The sequence below is a fragment of the Lonchura striata genome, chromosome 4 (genome assembly GCF_046129695.1).
Source record: "Lonchura striata isolate bLonStr1 chromosome 4, bLonStr1.mat, whole genome shotgun sequence".
In the NCBI taxonomy this organism is placed as follows: Eukaryota; Metazoa; Chordata; class Aves; order Passeriformes; family Estrildidae; genus Lonchura; species Lonchura striata.
This window is the reverse complement of record NC_134606.1, coordinates 59,895,020-59,913,780: the sequence shown is the minus strand read 5'-3', so window position 1 is coordinate 59,913,780 and position 18,761 is coordinate 59,895,020. Positions and strand designations below refer to the sequence as shown.

At 40.9% G+C, this 18,761-nt stretch overlaps 1 protein-coding gene across 11 annotated transcripts in view; it reads left to right on the top strand.

Moving 5' to 3' along the window:
• The window catches only part of ADGRL3 (adhesion G protein-coupled receptor L3), a 496,471-nt gene that overhangs the window by 79,977 nt on the left and 397,733 nt on the right, over positions 1–18,761 (top strand). For all 11 annotated transcript variants that reach the window (XM_077782989.1, XM_077782978.1, XM_077782980.1 and 8 more), the window contains one exon: positions 8,647–8,713. The gene's annotated coding sequence lies outside the window, so the exon portion shown is untranslated. The remainder of the gene's footprint in view (positions 1–8,646; positions 8,714–18,761) is intronic.

The window sequence follows — 18,761 nt, the reverse complement described above, 5'->3', positions numbered from 1 at the left end:
TTTTCTTCTGTCCTTCAAAAGAGGTTCACTAATGTTACCAAAACAGAAAAGGTGGTGGGTCTCCTTTTGGAGGAGGACTGTGACTGCTAAGCCACTTGGAATTAAAAAAGGTCAGGATAATTCTGCATTTTAGTCACATTTTGTGCTAAGTTTAATTATGAGGATATTTTTTTAATGACACTTTAGGTGGTGTAAACTCCAGGGAAAGATGTTAGTGTCAAATTAATAATAATTATTTAGAAGTGTGACAAACTCATCTTGAGCAGCCTCTGTTAGACACAATTTCAAAACGAAATTTAAAGTAGAAGGTAATTTCTAGATGCAATTAAAAACTTGTCAGAGTGGAGAAGCAGCCACTTTCTGCCTCATTTTGATGGCAAGCACTGTAATGAAGTGGTTCAGCCTGGCATTTTCCTGCCTGCAGCTTGATCATGGACAATCCTAATGCAGTATCTGATGCAGCTGCATTTCTAATGCATTGAACTCTAAATGTTCTCAAAGGCAAAATACCCCAGACTTGTTTTCTGTTATAATTTTCTTTTAAAGGTGTTTTTTTTTAACAAGTCCATGAAGCATCAGTGCCCCTTATTCTGATTACAATAATTTCAAGATGTGATCCCTCCAGAATACTATGGACTTGGTATGTTTGCAGCTTTTCCTTATCCTCACATGCTAGTTGCTAGAGGGATAGTAACTGGAGCGTGCAGCCCTCCTTCCAGCAAGTCTTTGCAGGCTGCATATTTCTGAAGTCCTCTTTTGCTTTTGCCTGCTTATCTTTTATATTACTGAGGAATTTGATGTGTGCAAAAAAAGCTTCAACCACAGCCTTGGGGCTTCTTTGGTTTTAGACCAAACCCATCATGTTTTGCTGTTTATGCAACCCCATTCATCACTTCCAGTTACTTCAATCTACTTCTAGCCCAGACAGCCCCTGTAATTCGGCCATGGATGGGCTTCTAAATTTTGACCATCTGGCCCAAAACATGAATTTCTTTGTTCCCCAGTCTGGTTTTGCCACCTGCATATCTTAGAACCTTATTTCAAGTTAATAAATTTTGGTGAAATGCATTATTGCAAGAATATGATGGGCCTAAAATATCCATTGTGTGCTAGCATCCATGTTTTTATATTGACAGTTCTCACAAGCAGGACATTTAATAGCCACTCTGAGTATTTTGTCTTGATTTCTCACCAGGCTGGCTTTTTCAAAGGAGCTGGTGGTGGCTAAGCAGACAGAGTTCATTTTAAATCAGAATTACTGAACTTGATGTCCCTCAAATCCTCAGCACCACTGACCATGCTTAGATCATGTCTTAGTTCACAGAGTGTGTGACCTGCAGTGAGATTCCTATAGGATCATCCCTTTCTGGTGCATTTCCATGGTTTAGGATGCCCTTGGGCTACAAATTGTGGCAGACCTTCATGAGTGCCTTCCCAGTGTCAGCTGGGGCTGACAGCAATACAAAAATCAATTTAGCATGGAAAAAAAGGAAACCAATATGTTCTAAGTTTAGATGCTGGTGTCTGGTGAGATTTTTGATTTGTGTGTGTTGTTTTGGTAAAGATTGGAAGAGTTATAAGTTTGTGCAGTGCTAGGCATTTTATGGCATATTTAAATGTCTATAACATAATTCGCTTTACCATCAGAAAGCATAAATGTCAGCCTATTGACACATTATAAAGACACTAATGGAATGTAGCCTGGCAGACTGGTGCTGGTTTTGAGGTTTAATAGTACATCTGTATCATTTATCCCAGCGGGAAATAACACAGGATGTTGCCTTGTAATTTTTTACTACTGTATAATAAAATGTAACCACAATAAATGGTGTCTAAGCAAGTAATGCAGGAGATTCTGGATTTTGTCCAGTGTGCCTTTACCACTTAGGTTAGTTTTGCCCCACTACAAGTTTAGGGAAGATGCAATTGTGGCTGGATACAAAGGGAATGTGGATCTCTTTAATACGTTACATACATATCTATAGAAATCTTTCTATGTATTCCACCTCTTAATTGCCTGGTGTTAGCAGTGTGCCGGTTCATTCCTCTTTAAATCACTGCCATCCTAAGTTGAACTGTCCTTGAAAGGGTCTGTTCTGCATTTCTGCACTTCAGGAATGTCTCTGCAGGTTGATTGCTTTCCCAAATGTCCTCTCTGTGATACGGTGTTATGTGCAAGTAGGCTTTTGATAAAAACTCGGGTGGCGACATTTCATGGAAGTGTTATCAGACTCATGCAAATGGAGAGCAGGGATTTTGTGTATTTGTGTTGGTTGAATTTAACTTATGGTACATTCCTTGCTCAATGCTAATGGGGGCATCTCAAATACCTTTCAGCATCCTGGAAGGCACAGTGTCCTACCTGGTGCCAGTCCTTTCCCTTTCCTACCTTCAGTGTCTGGGCTGCTGCACTGCTGCAGGCTGGGATTTTTTTTTTTTTTTAATTAAAGCCATGAGAAGTCTGAGAAAAGAGTCCGCACCCAGCTAGGCACTTCTGCAGGGGCCTGATAATGCAGAAGGGCTCTCTGGTTGCTTTGTAACATCTGTCCTGAAATGTTCCAAGTGAAGAAAAATATGAAAACATTATTCTGTGCGTATGAGAGGGCTGCACATTTGTAAAAAGACAATTAACATAGAAATGAGGGAAGCTTTTGATTCATCAAGTAGATTCAACAGACTGTATCATTTCCTTGATTTTCATTTTAATTAGGATTAATCAGTTTTATCTCCTAAGGTCTTTGCAGAGAATTTACATGAAACAGAAGATTTTGGTCAGCAGTGTGCCAGTGTAATAGCCCCTACTTGAAGAAATCCAGCTGTGGCACGTATAACCAGGATTAGATTTGGCAGGGCTCCAGGCTCCCCTCTCCTCTCTCATTAAATGCCTTACTGTTACAGGGAGCTCTCTGGATCTTCCAATACCAGATTCTAGGTTTCACATAGCTGCCTGGTTGCTTGCTTCAAAAACCACTTGGAACCAGTAAATTGCTTGGAAAAAATATCTCTGGGATACCAGCTTGAAATAATGGCTGCTCTCTGCTTCAAAGACAGGCTCAAAAAGTCTCGCTTAACCCCAGCACCCATTGGTCCTGACAGCTGGGAGCTAGAGCCAGCTGAGACAAAATGAAGCTGACCTTTCTCTCCTCAAACTCTATATATTTAACAGAAGCATTTGGGTTTGGATGGAGCTTCAGATACGTTAAAAGTGGAGAGTGAGGGAAAGGCGCCAAATAGTTCTATAGGAAGGAGAGCAGCATGTCAGTGGCCTTGTAGGGGAAGCAGCAAGGTTTGAGAGTGTGTTCTGCATTCTGCACAGAAGAAGCAGGACTCCAACACGCCCTGGGTGAGTGTTGCTGTCTTGGTGTTGGGCTGTGTTCTCTTCTTCATCTTTCTTTGTGTTTTTCATATTTTTAAAAGTCTCTTATCCCACCAAGAAAAGAAAAAAGAATCTTTGTAAACAGTTACAAAACCAAATAAAATCCTTGTTGTTTAGTTATTAGACGTATAACTGAGTGGATGAATTTCATAATGGAAATTAAACTAATTTGCAAACACAAGGAGCATTTTATTATTATTATTTTTCAGTACCTGAAGTAGATATCTTGCTATGAAAATTTCCATATTAAGTGAAAATGAAAATTTAGCTTCCAGTCTTGTTTCTTTAGTGAAGAAGACATAATTGTTCCAAAATACGTGAAATGTAAATGTTTTCCTATTAATTGTAGAACAATATTTCATCCATGTGGGTCCTACAACAGTAAATATCAAGTGTAGGCTTTAAGCATCTTGTACATTCAACAGATTTTAAAGCTGTGAAGTGTATGAGCAAGAAGAAAATGGAGACAGAAGGCAAAAATCGCTGAAGGGAAAATCCTACTGAAAGCTCACAAAGCATTTTCAAGCTTACAGAAATGACCTGCTCCATTCCTGTTACACAGAAGTGTTAAAATGAGAGCAGGCAACCCCTTTCCCCCAAATCATTCATCTGTTATGTCTGCAATGTATTTAGACTGAATCCTTTCCCAGATGCTGCGGATCTGTCGGTTCCAGGGGAAATTAATGGGATTTTACCATTTGCTTTGAGGAAAAGAGGACTGGACTTTCTCCTGCTGTCTTTGGCAAGAAGGAGCAAGGAGCTTTCCTGTCTGCTCTCTTTAAATATTGCATCTTTTTAAGCTTTTTTTGCCAGGTAGCCTAATTTGTGTTACTGCAATATACCATGTTGGAAAATTACAGAGGTTAATGTACAGCACTATGATACACAACCATAATGGTAGACTCTAATGTTTTTTAAATGGTAAACCAAAGGCATTTGTAATACGAGTTGTAGTGAATTGCCTGCACTTCTTGCCAGAGATTAGTTTAGCATTGCTTTTAATATTTTATGCACTGAATTTGTTTGCAAAGACTAAAAGCTTCACTCACTTTGCACACTTGTGCTTTGTTCTGTCCCTGTAAAAGCACAACAGAGCAACTCTCTTGCTGATGAATTGTATGTCAAGAAGTTCTATCAAATTACAGTTATACTGCATTGGAAAGATTTTTCTAGTAATCAGTGAAGATTACATCAGATTTATGGTGTCATAACTGAGCCAGGTAGTTAGAAATCTAACCTTTTTTGTAATATCACAGGTTGCATATTAATGTTTTAAATATCTAAACCACACATGAATGACGTAGGACGTTTTTACTTTAAATGTTACTGTAGAGATTTGACAGTACATAATCCCATTAAAACAGAAGAGTGCAAGATTAAATGATCAATTGGCAATTATAATTATGCATATTGAGATTGACCATTCTTTAAAAAATTGGAAGTACAAGGTTGAGAAGGGTGCTTGAGCAATCATTCTTTGTTGAGAGCATCGATGGAAGAATAAAAAATTTGAGGGGGATTGATTTGTCAGTAACCTGTATGAAAAAGTATAGGAAGCATTTCTTTGGAACATGAAGGGGAAGTAACTCTTTCACTGCCATGGTTAGCTTTGCTTGGGGAGCCATCACAAAAAGACATGATCAAAACCAGAACAGCAAGTAACACTGAACTACTTCACCTGCTCTTGATGCTTGATAAATAGAGTTGATCAGCTTAGTACTGGAGAGTCAGCATGGCCTCATGAGTACTCCAGAGGAGGTGGGTTTTGTTCTAGCTCTGTCAGGGGTCTGCTTTTCGACCTTGAGCAAAAATTTTTTGACTCCTTGCCTTTCTTTCTGCTATTCCTTGATTGCCTTGTCTTTGTGGAGGATGAGCTCTTCAGGGGAGAGATTTCTTTGCATTGTGTTCTGTGAACAATGAAGTCTGAGCCTCGATAAAGCCTCTAGGGGCATCTCTAAAAGAAATTATAATTGTTAGCTTTAATCACTTTCATCAAAAGAGCTTGGTAATGGAGGGTGTCAGTGTGGAAGATTTGGAGAAATCTGTAGGGTGCCTGTTAATTAAGTCACCGTGGGTGAAAGTTGCTGATTGGGTTTCCTTGGGCTGATGCAGAGATGCTGATGCCTGGGAGCAGGGCAGTGCTGCTCCATGCGGGTTTTCATCTCCACAAGCATGCTGCTGACTCTGGATGCTCACTTCTCTGCTTCTGTAGAGCCAGAAGCGACGTGCTTGGTATGTTTTACCAAACCAGGCTTTTTCAGAAGCCTCCTACTGAAAACTTCATGTTCCTCCTAGCCTAAAACTTAATGTTATTTTTTGTGGGTCCCTCTGTTGTGAGCATTTACCACAGAAATTTGGCTGCTTGGCTTTTTGCAGTGAAGACAGATCCTTGAGGGTGACCCGTCTTGATGGATTCTCCTCCTAACCTTTGCTGTTGCCAAAATAAAGTGTTTATCATTGCTCTCCTTATTAGCAGCTTCTGGTTTGGGATGGAGGTGCAGCAGCATGACAGTTTGCAGATTAATTACCCTTCTTTTGGCATCTTGTGATGCAGAACAGTGTGCCCTTCTCCTCTTTGGGTGGATGCATTATTCACCATAGCAGGGGATTTAGAAATATTTATCCGTATCAACACCAGCAAGTTAGTAAAAGTGGGCTATGTTGAAGTATCTCCATTATTCATTCAGCAGTAAACTTGGCAGGTAGAGGTCCAGGGTAATAAGGGATGAAGCAAGGGAAGAGAGGTGATTTCCCTTCTCCTTAGCAGCCGGAGAGAGACCACTTTCCAAATTGTCCAGGCAGAGTATGACCAAGGGAGAACTGGGGAAGAAGCAGCAAATACTTTCTGAGAAGCACTGTAGGTTTGAGGGCAAGCAGGTTAGTCAAGTGATGTGGAGAGCAGTAAAAGAGGATCAAAACAAGGTTCCCTTGCATAAAGGGCAGGAGCTCCATTGCTCTGAGTATTAGTAGGAGTCAGAGGTAAAGCAATGCCCCTTTCTTTAGTGTGTTTATTTTCTGTTTTAGGGCTAATACTAAATCCCTGTAGTTCCTGCAGTGCACCACTGCCAGTGTTGACTCTCTAACAAGTATTTTGCAAGAGCTTTGCTCTTGCAGGAATCCCTGTATGGTTCCCTTCCTATTTTAATACGAACAAGAATTCCCCAGTCTGCATTTGAAATCTGCATAGAAATATGCATGTGGCAGAGGCCAACTCAAGGTTACACATTTGGCATTTGGGAAGGGAATGCAAGAAAAATTTGCCAGTCAGTATACTCACATTATGATAAAATAAAGGTGAGCTGGGAGACGAGCATGTGCTGAGTCCCAAAATGACACAGAAGAGCAATAAACCACAGTATGTTGTGCTCTCTCTAGTCCTTTATGCTTCAAGCAGAAGTAAAAAGTGGGGTATTGTAAATGCAACAAAGATCTTGTTTTAATTTCATTTTTAAAAGCCTTTGCAAGGCAATGGAGTAACAAACATTAACTTCTTCAAACCAGGCAATTTTGTCTGCTCTGTACTGCTGCCATCAAATGAAAATTATTCTCCAAAAGCCTCTTGGAACCAGGTAAAGGTTTTGCTATAAAGCACAAGTAGAGTAGTCTAAACAAATTGCATTTTTCCTGGAAATAAAGTATATGGATGTCCTTATGAGGCGTTGCATGGTCTGCTCTACACCACTGAAACTGTATATATTTGGTCAAAATCCAAGGCTGAAAATGGGTATAGTCTGTACATCTAGAGACTTTTTAATTTGTACAGTGAGGAATAATAACTGGCCTTACTCTGAGTTTGCCTGTAAATTTCCTAGATGATCCAAAGCCTGTTTATTGCTTACAGAGGCAATTTTGCTGACAGTCAAGCTGGAATAGGTCTCTTTTTTCTTCCAGAGCATCCATACTTGCCTATTATAGAGAAATCACTCAAAAAGCAGCATGCATGCTGGACTCTCAAGCCTTGTTTTAAGTTTTAATTTACTTGTCTGACTTCCAAGGTTACTGAATGCAAGCAATTTCTCCTTCAGTACATAAAGAAGATGGATTATGCGTTAGGGACCAATGCCTTGTTCTTCTCATGCTCAGGGGAGGATCTGCTGAGGAGTGCTTAGAGCTGGGGTGCAACTTCCTTTTTCTGTCACTGAAAATTAAAGTAAGACCATTCTGGATTAGCTCAGATGTGAAACTGGAGCCTCAGGACTGTTTGTTTTGGTCTGAAATTTTTGAAGGTGTAGGGTGGTCCAGGGTGTGGAACCATGGCAGCAGAGTGAAAGCTGTGCTAGAACCCTGGGTGGGAAAGACTTGGGGACTCGCTGCTGTAACTGGAACAATTAGCCCCAATTTAGCACTGGATCCTTTTTAAATCAGCCTTTAAAGTTTTTTCATTTCAATACACTTTTTTTCAAATAACATGACCTGTGTTCTCCCCTACAGGTTGCCGAAAATGAGCTGGGTTTGTAGTTGATGTTGGAAGCAAAATTCAGGCAGGACTCATTGCTATTTCCCTTGCATGGGTTTTTAATTATATTGTGTAATTGTTTCACTGGTTTGGGATGGGGTCCTGGAGTCCTGTGCCATCCAGCTTAACTCTGACAAGACTGATTCTCACTGAAGTTTCAATTGTTGCAATCCCAACTGTGAGGAACAACTTTTCATGTGTAATTAATCCTAATAAAACCAATATTTACAGGAGGTTGACCTAGATCCATCCATTTCATTGTTTTGTCAATTAATGTTATATTTAGCATCTAACACTGTAATTAGAAGAAAATACTGAAGATATAAAGCGACAGAGAAATTTCAAGTTGTAGCTGCCATGGAAAAGGAATTACTATCCTTGAAATCATGACTTAACTTCGTTCAAACAAGGTGTTTTTTTTATTCTGGTGCAGTGACCTCTAAAAACCTCTGATAAATTGTCTGCTTTAACAAGAGTTTCTCCAGATCACATTGTGGGAAGAGATACTCACACACCTGCATGTGTATTTGATACCTACTTGAATCTCTTAAGTTTTTTTTAATTATTGGCAGTGATATTGTCCACTGATTTTTCCTCTGACCATTGTTTTATATGTGTTACTACTGTTTTCCCATACAGAAATCTTCTTCATAGACATTAAAAATTCTTACTTTTCAAAAATCAGTTCTGTTGACCAAAATCAGTTGTTCATTGCTCTGTCCTCTGGTAGATGCATATCAGAAAGTTCATGAGTGCCTAGTATGTCCTTAGGAGCCATGTTTTTTAATTGTTTTCTTTTTCTCTTTGTTTCCAGAAATGTTGAATACAGTGCTCTGCAAAAAATAACATGTGGATTTCTCGCACCTGAAGAACAAGAAAAGGTAATTACTGGACGAGCCTCATTTGTTTGCTGTGCTAAAATATTTAGACATGATCACATTGCATGAGCCTCCAGCACTGTGTCTGCATATGGGTTTTGTGTATTTTCAGTTATGCAGGCACAGTTGTTTCATGAGAATATTCCTTTATGTAAAGGGAACAGGGAACAAAAGCAGCAGAGCATGAAAATGCTGAAGCAAATGGTAGAGAAGAGCATACTGTGAATATTTTCAATACCTATAGAAGTGAAAAGGGTAAAAGAGAGGGAAAAAACTTCAAGGTTTATATATGCCAGTGGGAAAAGGGCTGCAGGCTTGGCTGTGTTTGCAAGACTGCCTGGTGGAGCCTTGCAGCCTGCTGGGTGAGTGTCAGAGGAGGCTCAGTGATCATCAGCGTTACAGCAGCCTCCTCGTGTTTCAGTGACTGAGTAGCTTGTGGGGTGGTGCACCCTGCTCCAGAGGTTGTGAGTTCCTCTGCTGCCTGCAAGCCTGCCTCTTGCAATCGAGTTTCTTCATCCTCCTGGGTCATGACATTTTGTTGGTGCAACGCAGCTTGGCAGGGCTGTGGCTCAGTTGCTGGTGTTAAACAAAATGCTGTTCATCAAACTTTCATGAGACACTTTGCCAGGGGCTGCATCTTGAAAGAGCAGGCTCCAAAAAGCAGTGAGCAGAGCTGTTCTGCTCTGTACTGCTGCCATCTCCTGTATTTTCTTCCACCTTCTTTCCAAGGCTGAGAGGTGAGCACCCCTACAGGGCCTTGAGTGGTTTTGCAGTCTTTCCTCCTTGGAGGAAAAGTTGGACAAGGCAGACATGGCCACGTTGAAGAGTGGTGGTCCTGGTTCAGCTGGTACATCCCTTGAGCTGTACAGTGATCCAGAAGAGGGACCAAGAACTCACCTCTGCCTTAAAGTCTCTGTTGGGCATGATTCTTACCGATTCTCACTGGGCTTAAGCTGAGGAATCTACATGAGCTGAGCCTTTCAGTAAGTTTTTGTTGCAATTAATATAATGACTTTAAAGTAAGAAAATGTGTTGGTAGCTATCAGTATGAAGAACAAAATAAATACATAATGTGAAGATCTAAATCTGAGTATAACAAAGCAAGCCTAGCGAGGCTTAAAAACATGGGTATGAAGAGAGGGACACAGCAGATGTTGCTGGGGTCAGGGAACTTTCTGTATGAACATGTGACATGTTTTTACAAGACACTTAATTTCATTGCTTGGGTTTGAAAAATGCATGTGAGTGACATCTTGTGTTCACTACGTCTGCAGTGCCACACTGCTGATAATTAGCACGTGCATTTTAGTATGGAGCCAAGATGACAAGCACAGACAAATCACAGGGTAGAACGATTCTGCTTTCTCCATGTATCAGCATTACCATTTTCTGAAAGTCTGTCTTTCCACCCTACAAATGGAAGTGTTGTCTCAAGAAGGATGTTGAAAAACACTTCAAGGGCCTAAATTTGCAACTTGTGTGGAATCTTGTGTGCTTTTCTTGTGGTGGTCTCTGCATGCATCAATTGAGTGCAAAATTATGGAGTGGAGGAAAAAGAGCAGACAGAAGAAGAAGCTCTCGGAACAAATAAATGCTTGGTCAAAGTGCATTAAACTTTTGCTAACAAATGGGATTCATTTTGTTGGATCCTTCCATTTGGATTTATGATGTCATTTAAAACTCTGTAATGCTTTCCGTCACCATCACCAGATCATTTCTCTCCTGTGAGACTGTCCTGTTTGGGTACTTGACATTTATGGGAAATGGAGGATAACTTTACTGGGAGTCAGACAGTTCAATGCTCTTGAGTATAAGTCTGTTTATCCATGTCAAAAAGAAAGGTTGAAAAATCAGTTTTCTTTAAAATAATGAATTTTCCAAGGGGAAAGCTGGTGCAGATTACAGTATGCCATGATGTACTGGCAAAGAGGAAGACTTTGCCATACTGTTGAGTCTCACTGGTATTTCACTGCTCTTTTATAAGAAGGTGAAATATTAGTCTAAGTTAACTGTGCAATTTAAAATTATTTCTACAAGTTCAGTCATTTATGCCTATTTATGCTTTTGGGACAGTTGTAAAGGGATTTTTGAAAAAAAGCAGTATTTCTTTTTGCAAGTAAGAGATTAAAAACATGCCCACATTCATCATGGCTATGTGCTTCCTGAGGCCTCAAAACACAACTACCTGCGCTGTTGAAATGTGGCTCAAACATGGGAATTATTCCCACTGGGTTTCTTGAAAGCTATAGGTGTTGTTTTAAAGTTTCACATAAGCAATATTGTAAGTAGGTAAGGGTATATATACAGCAAAAAAATGGCCACTCACATTGTTACATTTAATCTCCTCTTTTGTGAAGTCAAGTAGTCACACAATTTTTTTTCATCCCTTGAACAAGAGATCCCACAGAGTCATTTAGTTCTGTCAGCTGTGTGAGCAGAACAGCCATGAGCTCTTTTATTCCTCCAGACTGCAGTGGTGTCTTTTTATTTGGTGCTGCATGACACTTGGTTGCAATGGCTGGGCTAGACATTTATCAGATGTATTTCATTGCAGAAGACACAGTGGCTGCCCTGTGCATGAGCCAGCCTCTAGGAAAGGCTTTGCCCCATCTTACCGAGGCAGTGACCTTGATGGGGATGTTCCCCCCGTGCGGTGGGGGCTTTTTGCAGATGGAGTGGCTTTAATGCTGTGCTGCTGTTAGCATCAGTGAGTGGGTACAAAGCTGCAGAAATTGAGACTGTGCTCTTATGTCCTGCATGGCCAGACCGAAGGCTCAAGGGCATGAGAAGTGCTCTCTTCTTTTGTTCTCTGTGTATTTTTTTTTTTTTTCTGGCTGGCCATGACATTAAGATTTCTAATTAATTTAGAAACCACAGGCAGTTGAAGAGAGTGAGCAATGTAATAACTGGGCCATGGGGCAGAGTAAAAGCACATCAATTATTCAAGCAGTCGTTGCTGCTTATTCCCTTCCCAAAGCTGGGCTGGCTGTCAGCATGTGTCAGTGATGCTGCTAATGCCCTTCAGAATTTACATGCATAAATAGTGGCCTTTAAAAATCTGCATGAGGATAACTGCGTTTTTCAACAATAGCTTCCAGCAGCATGCTCTGTCTGGGCGCCAGGGTCTCCAACCACTATTTTGGGTGCCTTGTTCAAAACTGGGATCTTGGCAGGTGCATCTCCTAGAAGCTTCTGCTGTGGAGAAGTTGCTCCTCAAAGAAGTTGAGGGGCAGCCTGACTCACACAAAGAAAGAAACAGTCATGCTTTGAAATGCAGGTAGTGTGTTAGAACGTTTTCTGTGTGGGTGAGTCCAGCATCTCTGACACATCATCATCCCCTGCTTTTATTACTGTGATGTTTCCAAAGCACTCTCCCTGAAGATGCCTTGGATGCCTCTGGGGCTGGACCCAGTGCAGTTCCTCTACAGGTGGAGGAGCAGGAAGCATCCTTCTCATCCTCACTGCTCTGGCTATTGCAGGTCCTGCACTTTGACTGAGCAGTTGAAAAGTTGAAATAGAGGAAGCTTCTCTCGCTGCCAAGAACTACATTTGCAGGACTGGCTGTGATTGTCTTAAATAGGTGCACCTCAAAGTCTCCTGTTTGGGATGCCACAGGGAGCAACACTGATTCCTGCATTGAACCAGTAAAGGGGGTGGAAACCAGGGGGCCCGTTGGATTTTTCTGCCATGGACTACAAGTGGATGACGAAGCCTTATTTTTCTGTCTGGTCGCCGTGGTTATCCCTGCTGCTGGAGGCAACCACCTTGCTTTTTAAAAAGTGAACTAATTTGTGAAGGCAACGAAATAAAATGAGCCTTGCTAATTATATGTTGTGCCGGCGAAATGACCAGCTTGGATTTGGAAAACGCTGGCTGTAATTAATGGTGAAAGGCTTTTTCTCTCATCTGTGTAGCCATTATGAATCACTTCTCCCCATGGAAACTTTTAAATCTGTATCACTGGGGAGCCTGAGGAAGAACAGGTAAAATGGATTTGCCTTAATAGCTGCAGTTGTAACTTAAACACTTGAAATGATATTAAGCATCTCTCTCCATTAGCATTTCATGTTGATTCTGATGATATACCAGTTTAAGCTATGACAAGATCAACGTTCATTAGATGGAAGAAACTAAGCTCTGTAGACAAACTCTTTGGCTAAATGGGGCCTTCATTGTGCTGAGAACAAGAAAGCAATTAGCTGAAATGTTTGTTTACAAAATCTAATTCCTGGGGAGTAGCTTCTCAGATTGCCGCTTACATCTCTTGGGCTGGTTTTGTTACCAAGGCTTGCAGGTTGATGGATTTTGCAAAGCTTGGTTGTAGTACGTGTATAACAGATCTTTCAAACTTAGCATGTTAGAGCTGAAACCAAGTGAAGAGCAGGGGCTAAGCTGCAGGTGTGCCATAGTTTATTTGTGAATTCCTCACATTTATTTTACAGTTTGCTGTTAAGTGCAATTAATAATAATATTAGATATTCCAGATCTTAAACAGTGTAGGCTGAAGAGAAGCTGGAAACTGTGCAGCACTGAGTGCTGTTACTGCTGTCCTCCTGTCCCCCACCTGGAGCCTAGCCCAGGGGAATCACTGATGGGTTCCAGCTGGGTGAGGAGGCATCTCTGCCAGGATAAGCGCATGAAGAACCTTGTCCCGGTTGGTTGACAAACATGAACACCCTCAGAAGGTGATTTTGCCCACCTGCAATGCAAATCGTGCTTTGGAAATGCTGCTTCTCTTTGGGTTACAGAAAAGGCCAATGAGAAACATAAGTGCTGCCGTCCAGCTATTGGAGCAGATTTTGTCACTGCGTAGCATCTGTGGAGTGGGAAGTATCAGGCATTTTGAGCCTGTGCTGATACCAACAGAACAGTTTCGTACTAATTGTAAGTGTGCAACAGAACATTGCACTGCATGCTTGGATATGATGTGGCAGTATTTATTAGCTTTTTCTTTTTTTTTTTTTTTTCTGGCTATGTGATGGCATTGCTTTCAGTGGAGTTTTTTCTAGTGGCTTCCTTGCTACTGAAGATTGTCTGCACTTACCTATGGGTGATACTGGGCAAGTAAGCATTTCCTGTTCACGTTTCTGTCATGTATCTGGTGGCAAACATGGAACAGTCACCAAAATAATACCTTTTCTTCCCCATTGGCTGAATACTGGATATTATTAAAATAGTTGGTGTCATCTGGTTGGCGATGGCTTATAGTCACGTTAAATGATGTGGGGAACAGACTAATGAAGGCTATCCTATTGATGGATAAGGGCTACAATTTACCAAGCCTGCTGTAACTGAAGTTTTTACTTCAATTCAAAGTTGCTTTTGCCTAATGGGCAGAGTGGTAGGTGATGCACAGGTATGTCTGTGCATGTTGTACTAAGCACAGCAGTAGAGCAAGGGGATGAGCTCGGGATGTCTGTGGGAGTTCAGGATGGGATAGGACTGCTGCATAGGTTCCTTACATGGTTGCAAGAGATACAAGTCTTAAAGTCATTCAGATGTCTTAGCCATGACTTGTTAACAAGCTCATTGCAAGTTGTGGGTCTTGCTGCCTACTCCTGTGCAAAGGATGTTTCCCAGCAGTGCTTCTCCTTCAGGTGATGAAAATGAAATTGCAGGAGTCAGTGCTGGGCTTTGCTCCTTTAAAGGCACTGCTCAGGAGATCCCTTGGGAGGCTATGCTAATACAGCATTTAAGACACTGCTTTTTCAGTGTCAGCACTGGAAATGACAAATGCTTCCCTTAATTTGAGAGAAGTGTGCCTGATATTACATGGTTATATATGCCTGAGAGTCTATTCTCAAGACAGTACATGGGCCCATCTCCTATGAAAGCTAATTGCACTATTAGGAGAAGATATCTTGCTAACTTAATAAGATACATTTATTTGTGTTCTTTGAGGATTTTTTTTTTCCTGAGGTGGAAGAAATTCTGAATGGTGCCAAATTTTATTTGAAGCGTACTGTTCTTTGCTGTCCCTTCCTCTCTCCCCATGTCAAAACTGTTCTGCAAATTGAAAATATTTTATAACTTCAAGGCACACCAATGTAATTGAAGGGTGGCAGCACTTATGGGAGCTGAAGGGGAATTCATCATACAGATGACTTGAGGCTGATTTTTTCCTGTGGAGGGAAGAAATGTCAGTAGGAAGCAGCATTGCCAACAGGGCTGTGTACATTAAAAGTATAGAAAACTCAGGTGAACAGAAAGAGCTGTGGCCAAGGTGTCTCCCTTTGCCCCTGCTCTGATGTGACTTTAGCTCTGCCACAGATGCTGTCAAGAATCTGGGGCAGATCAAGAGTTTTATTGCCTGGGCCTCCTTTGGGGTGGAGGACAGGAACTGGGGCCTGGGTGACTGCATCTACCCCCTCCCCAGAAACCCCCTCCTCTTGACATCCCACAATGCAGATCATCTTTGTTTTCTCTGCATTCCACAGACAGTTAAAGCATTAGGAGCTGGGTATTGAGAGTTTGCACCAGCATGATTTGAACTTAAGTCTAATTTGGATGGAAGTTTAAAGAGCTCTCTCCCCTCCCTCTCATGCAAAGTACACTGGAGAGTCTACATGTGGTATGTCTGGCTTGGAGACATTTCCCTGTGGTTTATTGTTTTGCTTTTATTGATGGGCTGTATTTGCTTTCACACAAACTGATTCATTTGGACACAATGATTTGTTTCACAGAAGTTTTTTGCTTAGGGATTAAAGCTGAATTAAGGGGGTTTTATGGGGTAGAAACTTTATTTCCACTTCTTTAGATCCCAGTTCCACTCCGTGCAAAGTCTGTACAGACTCAGATAAAGTGGCCCTTGGCCAAACTAGGAAGATGCAATGTGCCAAGTAGCTGTAGGGAGAGCAGAAGGATATGTTAAATTACAGAGAGCTTTTGAAAATTTTAGAATGTCCTGCAGGAGCAAAACGATGGATCTTGTAAAAAATGTAAGATGATCTGATTCTGCTTTTTTATTTCCAAAAATATGAACAAAATTGGAACAATCAATCCTATTTTATTGAAATATGAAGATATGCTAAGTACAACATTAGATATGTATTTTTTCTCTATAAATACACCCCCAAGGAATCATTCTATTTTTAAGATGAACTTGGTATTATGATAATGTAAAAGAAGTCTATAATTTATAATTCCAGTTGGAGATGAAGAAATTTAACATGTCAGTTTCTCTATTCATTACTCCAGCAGTCAAGACTAACAGACTGTTCCTTCACCTTTGCTGTCAATCATTTAGATAGACCAATTATGGATTAAGTTAAAAAATATATATATCAAAAGAGAAAATGCAGCAGAAGTTGATCCAACATACTAATTAAAAGAAACCCCAAAAACAACTCATCTGTAAGAGTACATGTAGTCCTACTCTATATGAGCTTCGTGGCCAAAACTCCTCAACTCTTACTCTGGTCTTTCTGAAGGTGCCATATGGACTGAGAAGTGGCTCTCCAGTGTTTGTGTGTTGGAAAAAAGCTGGTGACAGCTGACAGTCACTTCTTGTACCATTTAGAAACACTCACTGCCTGGCAATTCTTTGGGGAAAAAAAAAAAAAAAAAATAGGAGGAGGTGAAAGATAAAGTCCTGTATTGGTATTTAGGTCTTCATTGTGCAGAGCCACTCATGTATGCTGAAAAAAAAGTGCATTCCAGCTGGCTTGAGATCTTTATAAATTTTAAGCATTAGTTTTGGAGTTTTAAGCCTTAAGGTCTCCAGGGCAGTGCTTCTTTAGCCCTCAATTTAGAGGCGACATAATTGCATTGACCTCTGTTCTGCCAGTGCTAAATATTCAACATGCTCCAAAATAATTCCACAGACCTGAAACTGGAAAATCAGATTAGTTATTGAGATGCATAAATATAGTTGCAGGTCTCGTAATCTTGTATTAAAGCAGCAGCATTTCTTTGGGAGTAGGTTTATTATTACAAAATATATATGGCCAAACTTAAATATAGTTAACCTAATATGATCAGACTGATTTGGAGCAGAGGTAGGTCAACACTAAGTGCTTTTGAAAATCTCATCCCAGCTCTCTGGAGATTAGGGCTGTGAGTGCAGAGCCTCAGCCTAAGTCATGCTGAAGAGGCAAGAAGGAATGTTTCTTAATGGAGAGAGGCTTCATTTGGACAGCAGAAGCATGAAGCAGACTTGGTTAAGAAAGATCTGCAACCAGATGGAATAATATCCAGCTTTGCCCAAGGCACAAGGTTTGGAAGTTAACTCACATGGATGCGTCTTTGAATCTCTGCTACTGTCAAAGTGTGTGTATGGGCAGCCTCCCTGTTTTCAGGTGGGTAGGAGCATCCTCTCCTCTCATGTTTTGATCAGTACTGCTGCACCAAGGGAGTGCAGAAGAAAAGCTTTCGGCTGCTGACCCCAGTTTTTTCTTTGGATTTACCTTTAAAAAAAACCCTCAAAACTACATTCTTACCAAGGTAGTGTCCTTGGGATTTGTAGCACTCGCTGGAATCTCACAGCCTGGAAGCTTATTTTTGGTGTAATATTTTAATTTAAGTACCTAAAAGTTAAGTGCTCTTTTAGGCATTTGAGTGAGTCTCGCTGTTGCATGTGGGAAAAAGCTTGAGAGCTCTCCTCTTGTATCCCTGTGAATGGTGCATGTGACTGATTTAGTGAAGAGTCAAAAATATAAGGTCTGCTGGGGCCATGGAAGGAGTATCTACACCCTTTGTGTGAATGACTTCCCACTGCAATAAGTGGAGTTGTGTTTTTTGAAGTGAGCCTGAGGTTGGCCCCCAGATCACATGGGTATGATGAGAGGTTTGACCAGGTCCAAGTCATGCAGTATCATTCCCTTTGTGATCGATGAGATGACTCACTCTGATACCTCATCCTCAGAGATTACTCATTGCTAGTGCTTCATCCTGCACTTATCCAGCTGATGGAAGTGCTTCTCCCATCAGCCATGGTGTCCTGACATCAGATGAGTGCAGTCTGCAAGTGCCTCCTTTACTCTCTTTCTCTTTTTTCTTGGACCACATATCTACAATTTTAAGAGCAATCTCTGCTATTAAAAAAAATAATAACATAGCATAAGCAGGAACTTTAGCCTTTGGACTGCAGCAACACAATGCCTTTTGTAAAAGCACACAGGTACTTATGTATAACTTGCGTGTGACTTAAATGTCTTGGGTTGCTTTCCATGATCTACCATTTTATACAGGAACACACTAAGTGGGTTTAAACCTATTGAGGCTAATCCTTTGAAAATGACTTTTGCATGTCCTTATTACATGGAGCCTGCAAAAGACTGGGAAGACATTTTGTCAGTGTCAGTGTATCCCTGGGCATGGCCTGATGCCAAATAAAAGAAAGAAAAACCTGCAAATGCTCAAGGCAGAGGATAGGAAAGAAGCAGCAGGTTGAGTAAACAGATGGGGTGGGCCAACATTAAGAGCAGGATGGTTATGGTGAGTGTAATGTGCAGAAGTCACAGTACATCAGCTGGCTAATCAGTGCTGAATGATTTGTAGGCGTCTCAGCAGAGGTGAGTTTTAAGGAGGTTTGAAGGAGAACAGTGTTGTGGCTCTGCAAATTTGTACTTTTCTGCTGCTGAAAAAGGGACTTCGTGAAAGGCATGAAGGTTATTACTTCAGTGCTGTGTTTCTGCATATATTCTTTTTCTGCTTTCTTTTTCTTTTTTTTCAATTCTTTTTTTTCCTCCACATTTGCTACAGAGTCTCTCTAATGAGCCAGGGTGGTTGTTGGCCCAGATGCTGCACTGCAAATGCTATTTTTTAAACCAGCTGAGAATCTGGCCTGATATTTAGCAGTCACTTAGTACTTTCATCTTCAAAGTACTGTGCAAACATTAATTAATTCTGCTGGGGAGCATACAAGAATGTGCTTCTGGAATAGTTATGCAAACTGCAGAGCCACAAGAGATGGCAAGGACAGTGTTGCTGGGCTTGGGAGGTCTATGCTTACATACATAATTCAGCAGAGCACAGCACAACAGGTGCTTTCATGGCAGAAAAATCTCTTTTAGTTACCTGTTTTTTCCATTGAGTGGATGCTTGGTGTTTT